Source organism: Protopterus annectens, chromosome 13.part0 (genome assembly GCF_019279795.1).
Source record: "Protopterus annectens isolate FY-2018-M chromosome 13.part0, PAN1.0, whole genome shotgun sequence".
Lineage (NCBI taxonomy): Eukaryota > Metazoa > Chordata > Ceratodontiformes > Protopteridae > Protopterus > Protopterus annectens.
Genome location: NC_056747.1, coordinates 5464383 through 5485362, shown reverse-complemented (window position 1 = coordinate 5485362; position 20980 = coordinate 5464383). Strand labels below are relative to the sequence as shown.

Here is a 20980-nt window from a genome sequence, read left to right as displayed (position 1 = left end):
CTATAGTTTATAGGATTCTCTGAGCGAAACATCTGCGCTATTCTTTTCCGTTCTGCATGCAGTGCTGATACTGTACAGTGCTTTTTAAACAGCAGCACTGCACAAACTTGCATATTATAACTGTAGCACTGCTCGTCGGCTCCTGAATGCACACAAATACAAATTATACCATTACTGCTGTCCTTTGCATACCTCTTAACTGTCCAGATTTTTGCAGAATGTCTAGATTTTTGCCTCATATTTTTGCTGTACTGCTCATAAAAATTGTAATTTTCTGGAAAACTGGTGAGAATCGAATTCACAAAATAATGAGAAACATCTGAGTTTCCTTCAGAAAATGCATGGTGACACAAAACTTTTTATTCTATCCACTTCATAAGTTAAGAGCAGTATTAAAAATGTGTTCCTCTTTTCGGTCTTCATCCCCATATTATTTTTAGTTTTGTCCAGACTTCTTGTGCTAACAGGTATGTCCTTTACCTATGTATAATGATTTTGTTTTTTGATTAGCACATTGCTTGCCAGAATCTGCATGGGAATGTTAAGTATCTTTTAATATGAATCCCATGCTATCATCTCCTTTGAGTTAAAAAAATGGGACACAAACATTCCTGAGTTAAAAATAGTTTTTAAAATACCACATTTTTTAATCTGATTTTTACCTATAGCTGTATTCCAATAGTGAAAGAATGGTGAGGAAATATATAAATGCCAAATGTTCATTCTCTATTTTATGGAAAATAAAATGTAAATGAATGGCATATATTTCTTATTGGTGAGAAAAAAATAAAACTACTTCAACTTGGAGTGTGAAATTACTTATCTAGGAAGACTTACTTGGTTAACAGTAACTAAATGTTAAAACAAACAAAATAAACACATATAATTTGGAAATGTTGTTCTTCTTATATGTACAAATGTATTTTTCCCTTTTGTTTTACTTCTGTTTCATACGCTTGCATGCTTTGTTATGTGCATTTCCTGGTATTGAACTCCTGTATTCTCTGGCCGTACAGCCTGGTTGAGTCTGTGTGATGTCACCTAAAGAGGAAGTCTGGCCTGGGCTAAGGGAGTGGCCAGCATTAGTTGAGACTAACAGAAGGGAGCAGGAAGTTAGCTACGTCTGTTGGGATTTTCATGAAAACGTTTGTGATTTTTTGTTGAAAGTTCATGGAACTGAAGAAACAACCTGTAGGCTGAGGACATTCAGGTAAGCCTGGTACGTGTTGCTGTGCATGAATTTGTCTGTGTGCTTATGTAAGGTAGTGTGTGAAAGAGAGAGACAGAGAGAGAGAAGGAGGAAGTGGCAAAAAAGAAAGTTTGGTTTTGTAATTTGAATAAGTGAGTCGCATAAAAATGTAAGGCTTGGCAGTGATATGTTCCAAGATAGTGTGTGAGAACTCAGGAAAGACAAACTGTGTTCCTTAGGGAACATCTTCCTTGTAGTAGGGCCTAAGCTGACACTGTCTAGTGTGGATACATTTGTTTAACCTATGGCTGTCCTGTACTGCAGGTATCACAAGATTTACCAGGAAGGAATAAAATATTATCTGCTTTAAGCATGCTGCAATCTATTTGGCAGCGTCCATTGGGTAGTTTTTGTTGCTGCCTCAGGTCGAACAGACACCCTAAGGCATCTTTCCTTGGGCTGCTTATGTAAAGCACTTTTCAGGTTCTTTGCTGTTACCGTGCAGGCTGGTCTGCTGTCTCATTCTCCTTTCACATCGCCTTACCTTAGTTTAGAATAAGTAATACCAGTAGCTTTATTAACTTTTTATTTCTGACTTCATAAACTTTTGTGTTTGTTTTTTCTGATTGTGTGGTTCTTCAGGGCCATTTCCTGCTTTTATTTTAGTTTCATTTGACAAGGTAGACTTGCACCTAAACATGACAGATTAGCTTGGCAGTCTAAAAAAATAATTTTTCTTCTGAAGTTGTTCATTTTTGCTTTGTTTTGCATTATTCCATTTTTGTATGAAACCTACAAAGATTTGCATTATCAAAAGGGAAAGCAACATACCTTCAGTGTGATAATTAGTGTCTAAGCACTTGTACTATGCCTGAGTGAGTTTACTCCGGTGAGACCAGAAAAAAAAATATTCAGACATCTCCCCAACATATACAGATAAAGACCCGTTGGTACCACCCATGAAGGCAATACAGGATTTTGGTAAAATGTCACGCAAATGCTTAGTCATCTACTCAGCATTCAGTTGCAATTAATTTTTGGAGAGTGTCACTGTGAATGTTCTGCATTCTTTTTCTGCTCATCTCGGATGTTGTGCCCCAGTGAGATGTTATACTTAAATTTAGCCCTTGCTATGGATGTTTAATACAACAGGATATTTGATGAAAGCAGAGGATGTGTATCCTTACATATTTCTTTTGTTTGATTTGTCTGAACTGTTCTCCTTAGCTTACAATCCATTAAGTCCATTTTTTTAATTCTTTATCGCTCTCAAAAGACATCTGTTTCAAATAGTACTTAAAGATTGCATTTCTAGTACCAACACGTGTATAAAGTAGTTTCAATGAATTAACGAGTTATGAATGCCTGGCAGTTGTATGATGGTGTCCCCGGATCCAGTGTCAGATGACCCCACGTATGGCAGGTGTCAGTAATATCTTGCTAACCTGACATTTTCTGTATAACTAGGGACAGTGGTGGTGCAGAGCTTGGGGGCCCTGAGATGTGAAGTCCAGTTACAGTTCATCTGGGGTTTTCCATTTCTTTCCCTTCCCTGGTAGAGGCTGTTAGTCAGCTCTTCATTTTTGGTACCCAGACAACATGGCAGCTCTTCTTTCCATCTGCCATGACCTGTGAGCAGGTGAATGCATGTCTTTTTGAGTAATTAATTAATTAATTTGCTGCAGGGGGGCTGCTTATCCTTTTAACTCCTTTATTGAGCTTTTTTCACAGGGAGTGTAATGGGACTGTAATGTAGCAAGATGGTGTACTCTGTAGGTGTGCACCATACATTTAAGTTATTCAGAAAAGGTAACTTAAATTTCTGTGTTACTATTACCTCTGTTAGTAGTGATTAATTTATAATTGATGTCTTGGGAAGTGTTTATTTGCCTTGAGATATGGAGAGGCAGCTTATAAGTAAAGTTGAAATACTGTGTTGTTCTGATGGTTGCCTGTTCCTTGCTGAACCATATTCTGTGGCGCACTCTTACCAAACCTTGGGTGGGATTCCTTATACGTGCACTTTGGAAGCTCTGGGGTGTAGTGTGACCCACCTGTTGAGCTCTTCACCAACCCTTGGAAGCTGTTTGATGTACTGTGCCTCACTGCGGAGTAACAGGCAAGCAGCATTGAGAATTACTAGCATTCAGGAGTAACAGGCAAGCAGCATTGAGAATTACTAGCATTCAGGAGTAACAGGCATGCAGCACTGAGGAGAAATTGCTTTAGAGTCGAGGCAGCATGAAGTAACCACTATTTTCTTCCAGTTTCTAGGTACTTCTGTCTCTTTTGTAACTGCAAAAGTAGCTGACACACTGTTCTTGAAAGCAATTGTCACTTTGCTATGCTCAGTGTGGGATCCTCATTACAAGTCAGTTTCTGTCGCTATTTCATTTTGTGTTTTGCATGGCCTACCTACAGATGGGCCTTCTGTCTGGCTTTCCCTTTTCTGTGTTTTTCTTAGCCACCTTGGCATGTGCTCCTTAGCTTTGCCCTTTGAAAGTGAAGACCCCTGATTGCCCTGCTATTAGATTACCTGCTTACTGTATATGCCACAGTGATGTCCATAGATGACCTCTCCTTCTGATGCACTTCTGCCTCAGGCACCTGGAAGGTGAGGCTGCAGTTTCCCTTCCCATTGGAGTTGCCTCCGTAAGTTTCCACCCTTTCACCGTGATAGCCTTCTGTGTTTCAATTTCTTGTAATTTTATTTTAAACTGGCTAGAGCTTCCTCACTATCTTCTCCTCTCGCAGCTTCCAATAGATCACTCCCTTTTGCATCTGACCTCCTCCTGCCCAGGACTGCTTCTCTGGTCTCTCCTACACCCTACTAAGGTCCCTTTGTAGTTCAGAACAAAACCTTCTTTCTGTCTACAAGCCCAAAACTAAAATAGGACAAAAGCTTTACAGCTACTGCCTAGCCCAGTCTTGGAATAAACTTCCACTGGATAAATGTAACCTCAATTATTGACAATTCAAAATTGCTACTAAAACAACACCTGGATCTGTCAATGTAACCACCCTCCTTGAAAGACCCCTACTAGTCACTCTCGCTCACACCTTACCCCCTTTTCTTCCTCCTATGGTTTACTCTTAAACTGCCCATCGAGTTAGACATATCTAAAGCCAGAGTAATACTCTAGCAGAATGCCTGTTAGTTGTCTAAAACAGTAACTGTACTTGAGACCTATTGATGTAACCAATGTACTTACCTCCTAATGTGATTGTACGCACTGTAGGATGTTGATCTTAGAATGTAATTACTCTCTGTGATTTAATTAGTTACCTGTTGTTATCTTTTTGCATTTGTAGTAGTATTTGTATCTAGTTTTGTTACTGTATATGTCATACTCAATTGTGGAGCTTTTTCCCGCTGTCAACAAATGTCAAATAAAAATTTGTAAACAAAATCCTCCGCTTCTGTCAAGGCAAAACCGAATACTAAAAACCACAAAACTTGACCAAGCTTCCACACAGTGTCAGATAATTCATTTTATTTTTAAGCGCTTTTGTCCAAAATGAAAGTAAACTTCAGAACAACAGAAAATACACTTTATAAATATTCAAAAATTACAGTGTCGTGTGGTTGAAACCGGCAATGCTGTAAATTAATTGTCACATTTACTTGTTAAAGCACTAGTGTTGTAATGGACACACTCATTCAACCCTGAAGGCGCATCTACACCCAACAGTAACTGCCAATAAATAATTACGTCACTTACCCTGTCCTTCACTAACCTTCACGAGTTTGCCATCATTTAAAAAAATGTACATGTTTTGTTTTGAAAAAAGTCCGGGTTTGTGTAGAAGCTTTGTCAAGTTTTGTATATTTTCACTTAAAGTACAATACAACTTACATTTCTGTCATTCCCAAACTTTTTATATCCCTTTTTAGAAGCTTTATTGTGTTGTTCTCATAACTTCATCCTTGCAGAAAAGAAGAGCAGAGTTATCTTGCTTCCTGTATGCAACATCAGATCTAAATGTACATTAGCCTTCCTGTATGCAACATCAGATCTAAACGTACATTAACCTTCCTGTATGCAACATCAGATCTAAACGTACATTAACCTTCCTGTATGCAACATCAGATCTAAACGTACATTAACCTTCCTGTATGCAACATCAGATCTAAAAGTACATTAACCTTCCTGTATGCAACATCAGATCTAAACGTACATTAACCTTCCTGTATGCAACATCAGATCTAAACGTACATTAACCTTCCTGTATGCAACATCAGATCTAAACGTACATTAACCTTCCTGTATGCAACATCAGATCTAAACGTACATTAACCTTCCTGTATGCAACATCAGATCTAAACGTACATTAACCTTCCTGTCTGCAACATCAGATCTAAACGTACATTAACCTTCCTGTCTGCAACATCAGATCTAAACGTACATTAACCTTCCTGTATGCAACATTAGATCTAAACGTACATTAACCTTCCTGTATGCAACATTAGATCTAAACGTACATTAACCTTCCTGTATGCAACATTAGATCTAAACGTACATTAACCTTCCTGTATGCAACATCAGATCTAAACGTACATTAACCTTCCTGTATGCAACATTAGATCAAAACGTACATTAACCTTCCTATATGCAACATCAGATCTAAACGTACATTAACCTTCCTGTATGCAACATCAGATCTAAACATACATCGGATCTAAACGTACATTAACCTTCCTGTCTGCAACATCAGATCTAAACGTACATTAACCTTCCTGTCTGCAACATCAGATCTAAACGTACATTAACCTTCCTGTATGCAACATTAGATCTAAACGTACATTAACCTTCCTGTATGCAACATTAGATCTAAACGTACATTAACCTTCCTGTATGCAACATTAGATCTAAACGTACATTAACCTTCCTGTATGCAACATTAGATCTAAACGTACATTAACCTTCCTGTATGCAACATCAGATCTAAACGTACATTAACCTTCCTGTATGCAACATTAGATCTAAACGTACATTAACCTTCCTGTATGCAACATTAGATCTAAACGTACATTAACCTTCCTGTATGCAACATTAGATCTAAACGTACATTAACCTTCCTGTATGCAACATTAGATCTAAACGTACATTAACCTTCCTGTATGCAACATTAGATCTAAACGTACATTAACCTTCCTGTATGCAACATCAGATCTAAACGTACATTAACCTTCCTATATGCAACATCAGATCTAAACGTACATTAACCTTCCTATATGCAACATGCAACATTAGATCTAAACGTACATTAACCTTCCTGTATGCAGCATCAGATCTAAATGTACATTAACCTTCCTGTATGCAACATCAGATCTAAACGTACATTAACCTTCCTGTATGCAACATCAGATCTAAACGTACATTAACCTTCCTGTATGCAACATCAGATCTAAACGTACATTAACCTTCCTGTATGCAACATCAGATATAAACATACATTAACCTTCCTGTATGCAACATCAGATCTAAACGTACATCGGATCTAAACGTACATTAACCTTCCTGTATGCAACATCAGATCTAAACGTACATTAACCTTCCTGTATGCAACATCAGATCTAAACGTACATTAACCTTCCTGTATGCAACATCAGATCTAAACGTACATTAAACTTCCTGTATGCAACATCAGATCTAAACGTACATTAACCTTCCTGTATGCAACATCAGATCTAAACGTACATTAACCTTCCTGTATGCAACATCAGATCTAAACGTACATTAACCTTCCTATATGCAACATTAGATTTAAACGTACATTAACCTTCCTATATGCAACATCAGATCTAAACGTACATTAACCTTCCTATGTGCAACAGGAGATCTAAACGTACATTAACCTTCCTATATACAACATGAGATCTAAACGTACATTAACCTTCCTATATGCAACATCAGATCTAAATGTACATTAACCTTCCTATATGCAACATCAGATCTAAATGTACATTAACCTTCCTATATGCAACATCAGATCTAAACGTACATTAACCTTCCTGTATGCAACATCAGATCTAAACGTACATCGGATCTAAATGTACATTAACCTTCCTATATGCAACATCAGATCTAAACGTACATTAACCTTCCTATATGCAACATCAGATCTAAACGTACATTAACCTTCCTATATGCAACATCAGATCTAAACGTACATTAACCTTCCTATATGCAACATCAGATCTAAACGTACATTAATCTTTCTGTATGCAACATCAGATCTAAACGTACATCGGATCTAAACGTACATTAACCTTCCTGTATGCAACATCAGATCTAAACGTACATGAACCTTTCTGTATGCATCATCAGATCTAAATGTACATTAACCTTCCTGTATGCAACATCAGATCTAAACGTACATTAACCTTCCCACTCTATATCAAGGTAAATGAATGGCTTGTGACTCTGTCTGCTTCCCCTTCGGATCCATGGTCTTTGGAATGTCCCACTTTTCCCTACTGTTGGTGACCTAAAGGACTCCATTTCTACTTCTCTAGTCTGTGCTGTACATTTCCTAATGAGTTTCTGTCTTCCTCATGGAATGAATGTGGTATCCAGAGGCCTTCTATTGCTCTTCCTCTTTGTCATCATACAGCACTCCCCCTTGCTGTTTTCTACTGAATGTCTAGTCTCATACGTCACCTGTATCTTCCCACACCTCATAGTGACTGGATACACCATATTTACTTTCATATTCAGCTAGTTTTACCTCTGGTATTGGCTGTATCTCTCTACTATATTTGTAAAATTGTGAAATATAATGTGACTTTCCTTCTGTACTTACCAGCACTTGAGTAAGTATTGTGCCCCCTACTAACAGACATCTAGCTGTGCACCATATGTGTTACTGTCATATTTGTGTTGACAAATATAAGTTCGGATCCTGTAACGTGACTAATATCTGTCTGCACACCTGCCATGGTACTGACTCGATAACATATGATTGGGACCTGACCTACATCTGACTGCTAACCTTACCAGGTAGTAACCCAACCCAAGATTAGGTACTTTACCCAGTACCGAATAACCCCAGAATTAATCTTATTACTCAATATTGACCAGAATCTGACTGCACACCTTACTTAGTGTTGAGCATGTTACCTACATACTGACAAACAGTGACCGGGTACTATATCCAGTAGTGACTGATAACAGACTGGGCACCTTACCTAATACTAACTGACAATTACTGGACACTGCAGTATCAGTGACACACTCGCCTTTGGTGCAGAAGGCTGCGGGTTCAATTCCCACACCAGAAGATTTTCTGACATTGCAGTACAGCATGGGGAGTGCCTCACTCCTGAGTGTGTCATCCTTTGGATGAGACGTTAAACTGAGACCCCATCTGCTCGAGTTGGTGTTAACTAAGGTGGATGTAAAAGATTCTCCTGTACTTATCAAAAAGAACAGGGTCATTCCCCAAAAGCCCTTGACAAATTTCCTTTAGTAGTATAAATACCACCTCCAGTCTCCCCAGAAAAGAGGAAACTAGCCTAGTGGGACTAACCCAGTCAGCGAAGGTAAATTAATAAATAAATAAAAATAGTAAATAACTGACTGTGTATCTTACCTAGAACTGACATGCAATGAATGGACACTATAACCACTATTGACTGATAAGTGTCTGGACGTCTTACTTAGTACTGACTAATAGTGACTGGACACTGTACTCATTACTGACTGATAACTGGCTGGGCACCTTACCCAGTACTGACTGCCAACTTTAGTTAACTTCAGGAAAGTCGCACAGCCTGTAGGTGGCAGTCCTTACTTTCGCACAGTTTATCTGTCTAACGCATTCTGCACTATACCCCATGCTGGCATTTTAAATAAGCTAAGTGCCTTAAAAGTAGATCCATATTTAATGAGGTGGAAACCCAACTACCTGAAAGACTGAACCCACAAAGTTAAGGTGGCAGGAACCTCTTCGGAAGGTACAACAGTAACTCTCTTTCAGCCTGTCCAGTATCTAGACTGGAACTGAGGAGCTTTGTTTAACTAAGTTAGCAGATGACTGAACATACTGCAGAGTACATCATTAGTAAAAAGTAGTAGCGGGAGAAATATGGCATTGAAGAAGAGAGTTGTTATGAAAAACAGTGAGGGAAGAAATGAACAAGTTAAGAGAGTCAGTAACAAAAGGTAGATAGAAAAGATAACTGGCATTGCTGATGGAGAGAGAGGTCAGTGAGAGCTAATGCTGATGGTGATTGCAGAGGTGATAAAGGTGAGAGTTAGTAGAAGAGGGGGTTGCAGAAGAGATAAAAGTGGGTGAAAAGAGACTGGAAGAGATGGAGGACAAATGGTCAGACAAAAGGACAGAGAGTTGGACCAGAGGAGGTAAAGGGGAAAAAGGGACAAAGAATTCAGCCTGGTTTTGAACAAGGACAGTTACTAGACGTGAGTAGGAATTCTTTTTATTTAGATTTGAAATCTATAATGATCTATGATGAAATCTATGGGTTAAGGTAGTTCTAATTTCTAGGGGTATTGTCTTCCATAATTTGGTAACTGAGTAGGAATATAAACATTGGGCAGCACTTTTGTTTGTATTCTATCGAGTTAAAAGTTGCTCGTCTTCAGAATGGAGAGCCCAGTTAGGCATACAGATTTGAAGTATAGAATTTAAGGCAGGACAGGTTTCAGATTTCTAGATAATTTTATGAGCCATAGCTAGCTGGGTGTAGTTTAGATATTTGGCGAAGTTTGAGCCAGGCAAGGGCAGCACAGAGATGCTTATAGAACGGTAGGCCAGTTTCATATTTGGCACTTTTATTGTAACAGGATTGAAGCTTATTTCTTAGTGTAATTTGAAGGTTGGTTAATGTGGGGCACCATATAGTAAGGTGGGTAGCAGGTACATTGTGGTTAGTGTTATTTTAGTGGCTGAATCCATGAAGTTTTTGTATCAGTAAAGCATTCCTAGTTTGTGGTGTGTTTTTTTGATGGTATTATGGATGTGGAGGTTGTCTATTGTTACCCCTAGTAGTTTGGCATGTGGAACTACTTTGATTTCCGTGTTATTAAGAGAATATATTTTGAAGTTAGTTGAGAGTGACTTTGGTGTAAAAAGGAGGAGTTTGGCTTTGTTAGGGCTGAGTAATAACTGTGCATTATTAAGCCAGGACTCGGTGGATGAGAAGGCAGTTGGGGTTTTTGTCGAAGGTGTACAATGTTAGCCAGGACTCAGTGGATGAGAAGGCAGTTGGGGTTTTTGTCGAAGGTGTACAATGTTAGCCAGGACTCCGTGGATGAGAAGGCAGTTGGGGTTTTTTGTCTAAGGTGTACAATGTTAGCCAAGACTCGGTGGATGAGAAGGCACTTGGGGTTTTTGTTGAAGGTGTACAATGTTACTGCTCAGTGGATGGGTTTTTTTGTCTAAGGTGTACAGTGTTAGCCAGGACTCAATGGATGAGAAGGCAGTTGGGGTTTTTGTCTAAGGTGTACAATGTTAGCCAGGACTCAGTGGATGAGAAGGCAGTTGGGGTTTTTGTCTAAGGTGTACGATGTTACTGCTCAGTGGATGAGATGGCACTTGGGGTTTTTGTCGAAGGTGTATAATGTTAGCCAGGACTCAATGGATGAGAAGGCACTTGGGGTTTTTGTCGAAGGTGTACAATGTGTTAAACAGGACTCAGTGGATGAGAAGGCACTTGGGTTTTTGTCAAAGGTGTACAATGTTACTGCTCAGTGGATGAGAAGGCACTTGGGGTTTTTGTCAAAGAGTTAGCCAGGACTCGGTGGATGAGAAGGCACTTGGGGTTTTTGTCGAAGGTGTACAATGTTAGCCAGGACTCAGTGGATGAGAAGGCAGTTGGGGTTTTTTGTTTAAGGTGTACAATGTTAGCCAAGACTCAGTGGATGAGAAGGCACTTGGGGTTTTTGTTGAAGGTGTACAATGTTACTGCTCAGTGGATGAGAAGGCACTTGGGGTTTTTGTCGAAGGTGTACAATGTTACTGGAGGAGGTAATGAGAGTTGAGTCATTGGCATATTGGATTAGGGAGCTTTGACCGGAAGCAGTATGGTGGTTATTTATGAAGATATTGAGAAGTGGTATGAGGATCGAGCCTTGTGGAGCTACTGTTTTATTGGTTCGATATTGTGTGAGAGAGAGGTTTGCCATTGCATGCATTGTTGTCTTTGAGATGGCTTGAAAACCACAGTTGAGAGGCTTAGGGAAGAAAGTTCCTGTAAAAGTTTGGGGTGCGAAACAGTGTCAGATGCTTTTGAAAGATCAAGAAATATTGTGGGGGTTAGTTGGCCAGACTCTCTAGCTTTGCTAATTTTATCTGTAAAGGAGGTTAGAGCAGTAGTTGTACTGTATGTTGTTCTGAAGCTGTGTTGGGTAGATGTAAGTTTATGAGTAAGGTGGCCAAGGGGCTGTTCATTATAAACATTTTTCCAAAATTTTAGAGAGAGGAAATAGAATCAAGATGGAGCGGTAGACAATTAATTAGATTTTCCTTCTTTATGTAGAGGGGCTATAATTTGATTTTCTTTCCAGAGGGAGGGGACATGTGATTCTTTGATGGATCTGTTGATGAGAATACTAACTGGATGGGCAATAGCATCAGCTGCCATTTTTAAGTATTCAGATGAGAGGCTGTCAGCAGAGAGAGAGCAGGGTTTTACTTTTTTGTAATCGGTGCTTTATATAGCTTGTGGGTACTGGTTGCACTGGGTTTTACTTTTTTGTAATCAGTGCTTTATATAGCTTGTGGGTACTGGTTGCACTGGGTTTTATTTTTTGTAATAGGTGCTTTATATAGCTTGTGGGTACTGGTTGCACTGGGTTTTATTTTTTTTAATAGGTGCTTTGTATAGCTTGTGGGTACTGGTTGTACTGGGTTTTACTTTTTTGTAATAGGTGCTTTATATAGCTTGTGGGTACTGGTTGCACTGGGTTTTATTTTTTGTAATAGGTGCTTTTATATAGCTTGTGGGTACTGGTTGTACTGGGTTTTATTTTTTGTAATAGGTGCTTTATATAGCTTGTGGGTACTGGTTGCACTGTTTAATTTTTGTACTCGGTGCTTTATATAGCTTGTGGGTACTGGTTGCACTGGGTTTTACTTTTTTGTAATCAGTGCTTTATATAGCTTGTGGGTACTGGTTGCACTGGGTTTTATTTTTTGTAATAGGTGCTTTATATAGCTTGTGGGTACTGGTTGCACTGGGTTTACTTTTTTGTAATAGGTGCGTTAAATAGCTTGTGGGTACTGGTTGCACTGGGTTTTATTTTTTGTAATAGGTGCTTTATATAGCTTGTGGGTACTGGTTGCACTGGGTTTTATTTTTTGTAATAGGTGCTTTATATAGCTTGTGGGTACTGGTTGCACTGGGTTTACTTTTTTGTAATAGGTGCGTTAAATAGCTTGTGGGTACTGGTTGCACTGGGTTTTACTTTTTTGTAATAGGTGCTTTATATGTCTTGTGGGTACTGGTTGCACTGGGTTTTATTTTTTGTAATAGGTGCTTTATATAGCTTGTGGGTACTGGTTGCACTGGGTTTTATTTTTTGTAATCGGTGCTTTATATAGCTTGTGGGTACTGGTTGCACTGGGTTTACTTTTTTGTAATAGGTGCGTTAAATAGCTTGTGGGTACTGGTTGCACTGGGTTTTACTTTTTTGTAATAGGTGCTTTATATAGCTTGTGGGTACTGGTTGCACTGGGTTTACTTTTTTGTAATAGGTGCTTTATATAGCTTGTGGGTACTGGTTGCACTGGGTTTTATTTTTTGTAATAGGTGCTTTATATAGCTTGTGGGTACTGGTTGCACTGGGTTTTATTTTTTGTAATAGGTGCTTTATATAGCTTGTGGGTACTGGTTGCACTGGGTTTTATTTTTTGTAATAGGTGCTTTATATAGCTTGTGGGTACTGGTTGTACTGGGTTTTATTTTTTGTAATAGGTGCTTTATATAGCTTGTGGGTACTGGTTGCACTGTTTAATTTTTGTAATAGATGCTTTATATAGCTTGTGGGTACTGGTTGCACTGGGTTTTATTTTTTGTAATAGGTGCTTTATATAGCTTGTGGGTACTGGTTGTACTGGGTTTTATTTTTTGTAATAGGTGCTTTATATAGCTTGTGGGTACTGGTTGCACTGGGTTTTATTTTTTGTAATAGGTGCTTTATATAGCTTGTGGGTACTGGTTTTACTGGGTTTTATTTTTGTAATAGGTGCTTTATATAGCTTGTGGGTACTGGTTGCACTGGGTTTTATTTTTTGTAATAGGTGCTTTATATAACTTGTGGGTACTGGTTGCACTGGGTTTTATTTTTTGTAATAGGTGCTTTATATAGCTTGTGGGTACTGGTTGCACTGGGTTTTATTTTTTGTAATCGGTGCTTTATATAGCTTGTGGGTACTGGTTGTACTGGGTTTTATTTTTTGTAATCGGTGCTTTATATAGCTTGTGGGTACTGGTTGCACTGGGTTTTATTTTTTGTAATAGGTGCTTTATATAGCTTGTGGGTACTGGCTGCACTGGGTTTTATTTTTTGTAATAGGTGCTTTATATAACTTGTGGGTACTGGTTGCACTGGGTTTCATTTTTTGTAATAGGTGCTTTATATAACTTGTGGGTACTGGTTGCACTGGGTTTTATTTTTTGTAATAGGTGCTTTATATAACTTGTGGGTACTGGTTGCACTGGGTTTTATTTTTTGTAATAGGTGCTTTATATAGCTTGTGGGTACTGGTTGCACTGGGTTTTATTTTTTGTAATAGGTGCTTTATATATCTTGTGGGTACTGGTTGCACTGGGTTTACTTTTTTGTAATAGGTGCTTTATATAACTTGTGGGTACTGGTTGCACTGGGTTTTACTTTTTTGTAATAGGTGCTTTATATAGCTTGTGGGTACTGGTTGCACTGGGTTTACTTTTTTGTAATAGGTGCTTTATATAGCTTGTGGGTACTGGTTGCACTGGGTTTTATTTTTTGTAATAGGTGCTTTATATAGCTTGTGGGTACTGGTTTTACTGGGTTTTATTTTTTGTAATAGGTGCTTTATATAGCTTGTGGGTACTGGTTGCACTGTTTATTTTTTGTAATAGGTGCTTTATATAGCTTGTGGGTACTGGTTGCACTGGGTTTTATTTTTTGTAATCGGTGCTTTATATAGCTTGTGGGTACTGGTTGCACTGGGTTTTATTTTTTGTAATAGGTGCTTTATATAGCTTGTGGGTACTGGTTGCACTGGGTTTTATTTTTTGTAATAGGTGCTTTATATAGCTTGTGGGTACTGGTTGCACTGGGTTTTATTTTTTGTAATAGGTGCTTTATATAGCTTGTGGGTACTGGTTGCACTGGGTTTTATTTTTTGTAATAGGTGCTTTATATAACTTGTGGGTACTGGTTGCACTGGGTTTTATTTTTTGTAATAGGTGCTTTATATAGCTTGTGGGTACTGGTTGCACTGGGTTTTATTTTTTGTAATAGGTGCTTTATATAGCTTGTGGGTACTGGTTGCACTGGGTTTTATTTTTGTAATAGGTGCTTTATATAGCTTGTGGGTACTGGTTGCACTGGGTTTTATTTTTGTAATAGGTGCTTTATATAGCTTGTGGGTACTGGTTGCACTGGGTTTTATTTTTTGTAATAGGTGCTTTATATAGCTTGTGGGTACTGGTTGCACTGGGTTTTATTTTTTGTAATAGGTGCTTTATATAGCTTGTGGGTACTGGTTGCACTGGGTTTTATTTTTTGTAATAGGTGCTTTATATAACTTGTGGGTACTGGTTGCACTGGGTTTTATTTTTTGTAATCAGTGCTTTATATAGCTTGTGGGTACTGGTTGCACTGGGTTTTATTTTTTGTAATAGGTGCTTTATATAGCTTGTGGGTACTGGTTGCACTGGGTTTTATTTTTTGTAATAGGTGCTTTATATGTCTTGTGGGTACTGGTTGTACTGGGTTTTATTTTTTGTAATAGGTGCTTTATATAACTTGTGGGTACTGGTTGCACTGGGTTTTATTTTTTGTAATAGGTGCTTTATATAACTTGTGGGTACTGGTTGCACTGGGTTTTATTTTTTGTAATAGGTGCTTTATATAGCTTGTGGGTACTGGTTGCACTGGGTTTTATTTTTTGTAATAGGTGCTTTATATAGCTTGTGGGTACTGGTTGCACTGGGTTTTATTTTTTGTAATAGGTGCTTTATATAGCTTGTGGGTACTGGTTGTACTGGGTTTTATTTTTTGTAATAGGTGCTTTATATAGCTTGTGGGTACTGGTTGCACTGGGTTTTATTTTTTGTAATAGGTGCTTTATATAGCTTGTGGGTACTGGTTGCACTGGGTTTTATTTTTTGTAATCGGTGCTTTATATAGCTTGTGGGTACTGGTTGCACTGGGTTTTATTTTTTGTAATAGGTGCTTTATATAGCTTGTGGGTACTGGTTGCACTGGGTTTTATTTTTTGTAATAGGTGCTTTATATAGCTTGTGGGTACTGGTTGCACTGGGTTTTATTTTTTGTAATAGGTGCTTTATATAGCTTGTGGGTACTGGTTTTACTGGGTTTTATTTTTTGTAATAGGTGCTTTATATAGCTTGTGGGTACTGGTTGCACTGGGTTTACTTTTTTGTAATAGGTGCGTTAAATAGCTTGTGGGTACTGGTTGTACTGGGTTTTATTTTTTGTAATAGGTGCTTTGTATAGCTTGTGGGTACTGGTTGTACTGGGTTTTACTTTTTTTGTAATAGGTGCTTTATATAACTTGTGGGTACTGGTTGTACTGGGTTTTATTTTTTGTAATAGGTGCTTTATATAGCTTGTGGGTACTGGTTGCACTGGGTTTTATTTTTTGTAATAGGTGCTTTATATAGCTTGTGGGTACTGGTTGCACTGGGTTTTATTTTTTGTAATCGGTGCTTTATATAGCTTGTGGGTACTGGTTGCACTGGGTTTTATTTTTTGTAATAGGTGCTTTATATAGCTTGTGGGTACTGGTTGCACTGGGTTTTATTTTTGTAATAGGTGCTTTATATAGCTTGTGGGTACTGGTTGCACTGGGTTTTATTTTTGTAATAGGTGCTTTATATAGCTTGTGGGTACTGGTTTTACTGGGTTTTATTTTTTGTAATAGGTGCTTTATATAGCTTGTGGGTACTGGTTGCACTGGGTTTACTTTTGTAATAGGTGCTAAATAGCTTGTGGGTACTGGTTGTACTGGGTTTTATTTTTTGTAATAGGTGCTTTGTATAGCTTGTGGGTACTGGTTGTACTGGGTTTTACTTTTTTTGTAATAGGTGCTTTATATAACTTGTGGGTACTGGTTGTACTGGGTTTTATTTTTTGTAATAGGTGCTTTATATAGCTTGTGGGTACTGGTTGCACTGGGTTTTAATTTTTGTAATAGGTGCTTTATATAGCTTGTGGGTACTGGTTGCACTGGGTTTTACTTTTTTGTAATAGGTGCTTTATATAGCTTGTGGGTACTGGTTGCACTGGGTTTTATTTTTGTAATAGGTGCTTTATATAGCTTGTGGGTACTGGTTGCACTGGGTTTACTTTTTTGTAATAGGTGCGTTAAATAGCTTGTGGGTACTGGTTGCACTGGGTTTTACTTTTTTGTAATAGGTGCTTTATATAGCTTGTGGGTACTGGTTGCACTGGGTTTTATTTTTTGTAATAGGTGCTTTATATAGCTTGTGGGTACTGGTTGCACTGGGTTTTATTTTTTGTAATAGGTGCTTTATATAGCTTGTGGGTACTGGTTGCACTGGGTTTACTTTTTTGTAATAGGTGCTTTATATAGCTTGTGGGTACTGGTTGCACTGTTTAATTTTTGTAATAGATGCTTTATATAGCTTGTGGGTACTGGTTGCACTGGGTTTACTTTTTTGTAATAGGTGCTTTATATGTCTTGTGGGTACTGGTTGCACTGGGTTTTATTTTTTGTAATAGGTGCTTTATATAGCTTGTGGGTACTGGTTGCACTGGGTTTTATTTTTTGTAATAGGTGCTTTATATAGCTTGTGGGTACTGGTTGCACTGTTTAATTTTTGTAATAGATGCTTTATATAGCTTGTGGGTACTGGTTGCACTGGGTTTTATTTTTTGTAATAGGTGCTTTATATAGCTTGTGGGTACTGGTTTTACTGGGTTTTATTTTTTGTAATAGGTGCTTTATATAGCTTGTGGGTACTGGTTGCACTGTTTAATTTTTGTAATAGATGCTTTATATAGTTTGTGGGTACTGGTTGCACTGGGTTTTATTTTATGTAATAGGTGCTGTATATAGCTCATGGTTACAAGTTGTGGTGAAAGGGATGGTGGTTGTAGTGGTACAGTTGGGGGTGCTTTGGAAAGAGAGTGAAGTGAAAGCTGTGGAGTTTGTATTGAGGGGCTTGTTAGGATCATTAACCAGGCTGAATATACTTTCTATAAAGTGAATGTTAAGACTTTCTGCTGTTTGAGATGGGGATTTAAGCAGGATTTTGTTTGGACCCTGGGGTGCGTAGTGATGCAATGGTGGACCAACATTTTTTTGGGATTGTTTTTGTGGTCAGATAATTGCTGTGCAAAATACTGTTTCTTGTTGATAACTATAAATTTCTTTGCTTGATTATGTAATTGTTGGTCAGTGCAGTGGTTAGCATTGTTGCCTTACAGCATGAGGTTCTCTGGTTTGATTCTCGGCTGAGGTGCCCTCTGTGCAGAGTCTGCATGTCCTCCCTGCATCCACATGGGTTTCCTCTGGATGCTGCGTTTTTTTCCCATATTCCAAAGACCTGCATCAAGGGCGTTTCTTCTAGGGCCTCCACTGAAGATGGGTATGTCCTAGTCAGGCTGTCCGGTAAACAAATGTTAAATAAATAAGTTTTGTAAGGCTCGTTCATTTCTTGGTTTTGGCCAATCCTTCCATGTTTTGTCCCTGTTTAGTAATAGCTTTTTGTTGGATTGTGTAAGCCAGGGTGCGTGATTGACTTCAGCTCTTTTTGTTCGAAGAGGAGCTAGGCTGTTAAGGATATCTAGGAACAGTTTGAAGTAGTTGACCTCATCGTCTAGAGGTAGTGATTTTAGCATGGACTAGTTTAAGGACTTTAGTAGGTTAACAAAGAGCTGTTGACTAAAACTGGTTGGATTGCGGGAAATTTTATAGTTATGGGTTTTAGGTGATTGGGAGGTGAATCTGTAGGTAGATGCAGGTAGATGGCCACTTCAGGTGTCTGTGAGAGTACTGGTGTTAGAATAACTAGTAAGGTCTCTAGCTAGAACTAGGATCCACTCTAGACAAGAACTTTGGTTGCTGTTTTTATGAATTCTGGACCATGGTCGTGGCTGTTTGTGAGGCTGCATAAGTAATCAGAAAGTCTCTTAGTTTTTATGTTTTTTACCATTGTTTGATTTCAGTAACAAAAAACAACCTTTGGGAAAGTGGCAGTATGAGCTGGGAGTTATATAGACAGCAACATTTGATGTGAATGGTTAATTTAGTAGGCCACCAGTAAGTAAAAACAAACGGATAAAATTAAAATAGTAGAAGACAGATAAAGGCTGAGGAAAGGCTATTTATGGATGCAGAGGTGAGAGGGCTGGGGCTGCAAATGGTAAATGTTAGAAAATAGAATGACAATATTTTACTGCTTATAATACAAAGTGAAAACCAGTCAAAGTGTAGCAAAATAAGGGGACATAAGTGAAGGCACAGGGGTGGGAAACACAAGAATAACAGTTGTCACACTGCAATATATGAAACGTACATAAGAGTTTAGTCGGAGCTGTGCCACGAAGAGTCCGCAGTGACTGAGCCGCTGGGATTCCTAGGTATCGTGCAGGGTGCTTTTGTACTGTATGTGTGAAGCGGGCTTAATACCTGATTAAGGCATGTATGTGCATTTCTGTTAATAAATCCTCACATAATCATCCTACGCACATACCTGCAGTTGAATGGGAGAAACTAGTCGAGGTAAAGTGAGAAAATCTTTGACAAGTTCTTTTCAGAAGCATTATTCTGACGCACTTTCCTTTCTTTAATAATGAGATGATGTTCAGTCAAACGCAGCTGAAACCAAAAATCATGTCACTGGCATTCTGCTTTCTAGTTACCAATAGTGAAAATAATGTAGGAAGTTTTGTGTGAAGCTTTCTCCTCATCATTAATAGAGACATTGAAAGTGTTGCGTCTTCTTCAGGTGTATTCTTCTACTCTACCAATGCTAAAATCCTGGCACATTCACATTCTTAGGAGCAGTCTTTACACTTTAAATCATGCACTGTATTGGCCCTGTGTTGGCCCTGTGTACTTTGGATACCTGCAACTTGACATAATATGTTCAAATTCCCAAACTTACAAAAAAATTTAACTCTTGGCATATAAACTGTGGCCCATTATATGCCATGACTTAATCAGAATGCCATGTTTTGAGCTGATTGATCTGAAGGCATTCATTGCTGATGTAGCTTAGTGTTTAACTAAAACCTCCAGATACTTATCAACACCATGCCACTCGACGTCTTAGAGCAAGAAGTCTAGACATAGCCATAAATAATGGGCGGGGGGGGGGGTTATAGGCCTAGAAATTGAGACAATTTTTAAATATTCTTCTTACAAACTTAGAAAGTTGATAGAATAGCAGGTTTTGCATTAGCATGATTTTTTCCAAAGAATATGAAGTGTAAAACTCAAATGTCTGTCATTTTCTGACTTCAATGTTCAGTGATATGCCAGTGATTTGACAGAAAACCATAATTTTATGAAAAACGGACCAAAAATATGAGGCCAAAAACACTACAATCTACGAAAATCTGAGTAGCTGAGGGGTGTGATCAATGCAAAGCAGAACAGTGACATTGGTCTATTGGAATAGATCATCTTGTACTTCTAACAAACGCAATGTTGGTTTCTCGGGATGTGCAAACTGGTCTTTTGGGGTTTGACTTGTACATATAGGTTCATAGGTACTTGCGAGGTTATTGAGCTCCGAGGATTTTGAGAAGCCTTATTTTACATTCCCTTGGTAGTTTCTAGGACTTGTATTTTGCATATGAATAAGCCAGATATGGTCTGAAGAAGAATATATTGGAACATTTCCATGTTTCTCCCTATCCATGAGGGACAGGGGTACTGAACCAGAGATGAGTTTGCTGTTACCCATTCATCCGTCTGCATTACATTTGAAGAGAGTAACAGAAGTACTTTTTGTGGCATAAGATGGCTGCTGCTTAGAAGCAGTATTCTCTGTAATACGTACCTATCCTTCCTCCAACATGCTAGTTATTTTGCAAAACACATTGAGTTCCCTTGACTGGATGTTAGCAGTACCACTGGACCTACAAATGTGTAATAGACCTAACAGAATAGGCTCTGTTGAAGGTCTACATATGAGGCAGAGGTCACCTGTCTCAGTAGTCTGTATGACACTGAGAAAGTGGACAAGACTTTGAGTCAGTTTGCATAATTTTTATGATTTAATGCCTTTTCACTAAAAAAAGGCTTATGATTATTCCAGATGTGACAACTGTTTGGGCACATAGCATATGTATATATTTGCATACGTACATATGTAAATATTTGCATGCATACATACATACGTACCAAAAGGGATATTATACTCTGTGATTGGCTTAATGAGTGCAGTGGAATGATTACATCCTTTAACTTGGATGAATACCTTTAGTTATAAGCTGTGCGATGGAAAAACTACTTCCTTACATCAGGAAAATACATGGTGATCAATTGACAGTTCATTAGCAACATATTTTCTGAGATCCCTAACTTGCAGCATCAATTTTCAGTGCTGTGTTGGCA

At 38.3% G+C, this 20980-nt stretch overlaps 1 protein-coding gene across 3 annotated transcripts in view; it reads left to right on the top strand.

Moving 5' to 3' along the window:
• The first annotated feature begins 1047 nt into the window (after nucleotides 1–1047).
• MOB3A (MOB kinase activator 3A) overlaps nucleotides 1048–20980 on the top strand; it is a 308074-nt gene continuing 288141 nt past the window's right edge. Inside the window, exon 1 of one of the 3 annotated variants that reach the window (XM_044055493.1) lies at nucleotides 1048–1210. The gene's annotated coding sequence lies outside the window, so the exon portion shown is untranslated. Of the gene's footprint in view, nucleotides 1220–20980 lie in introns of all 3 variants that reach the window. The other 2 variants (XM_044055494.1, XM_044055495.1) reach the window with 2 other exon arrangements.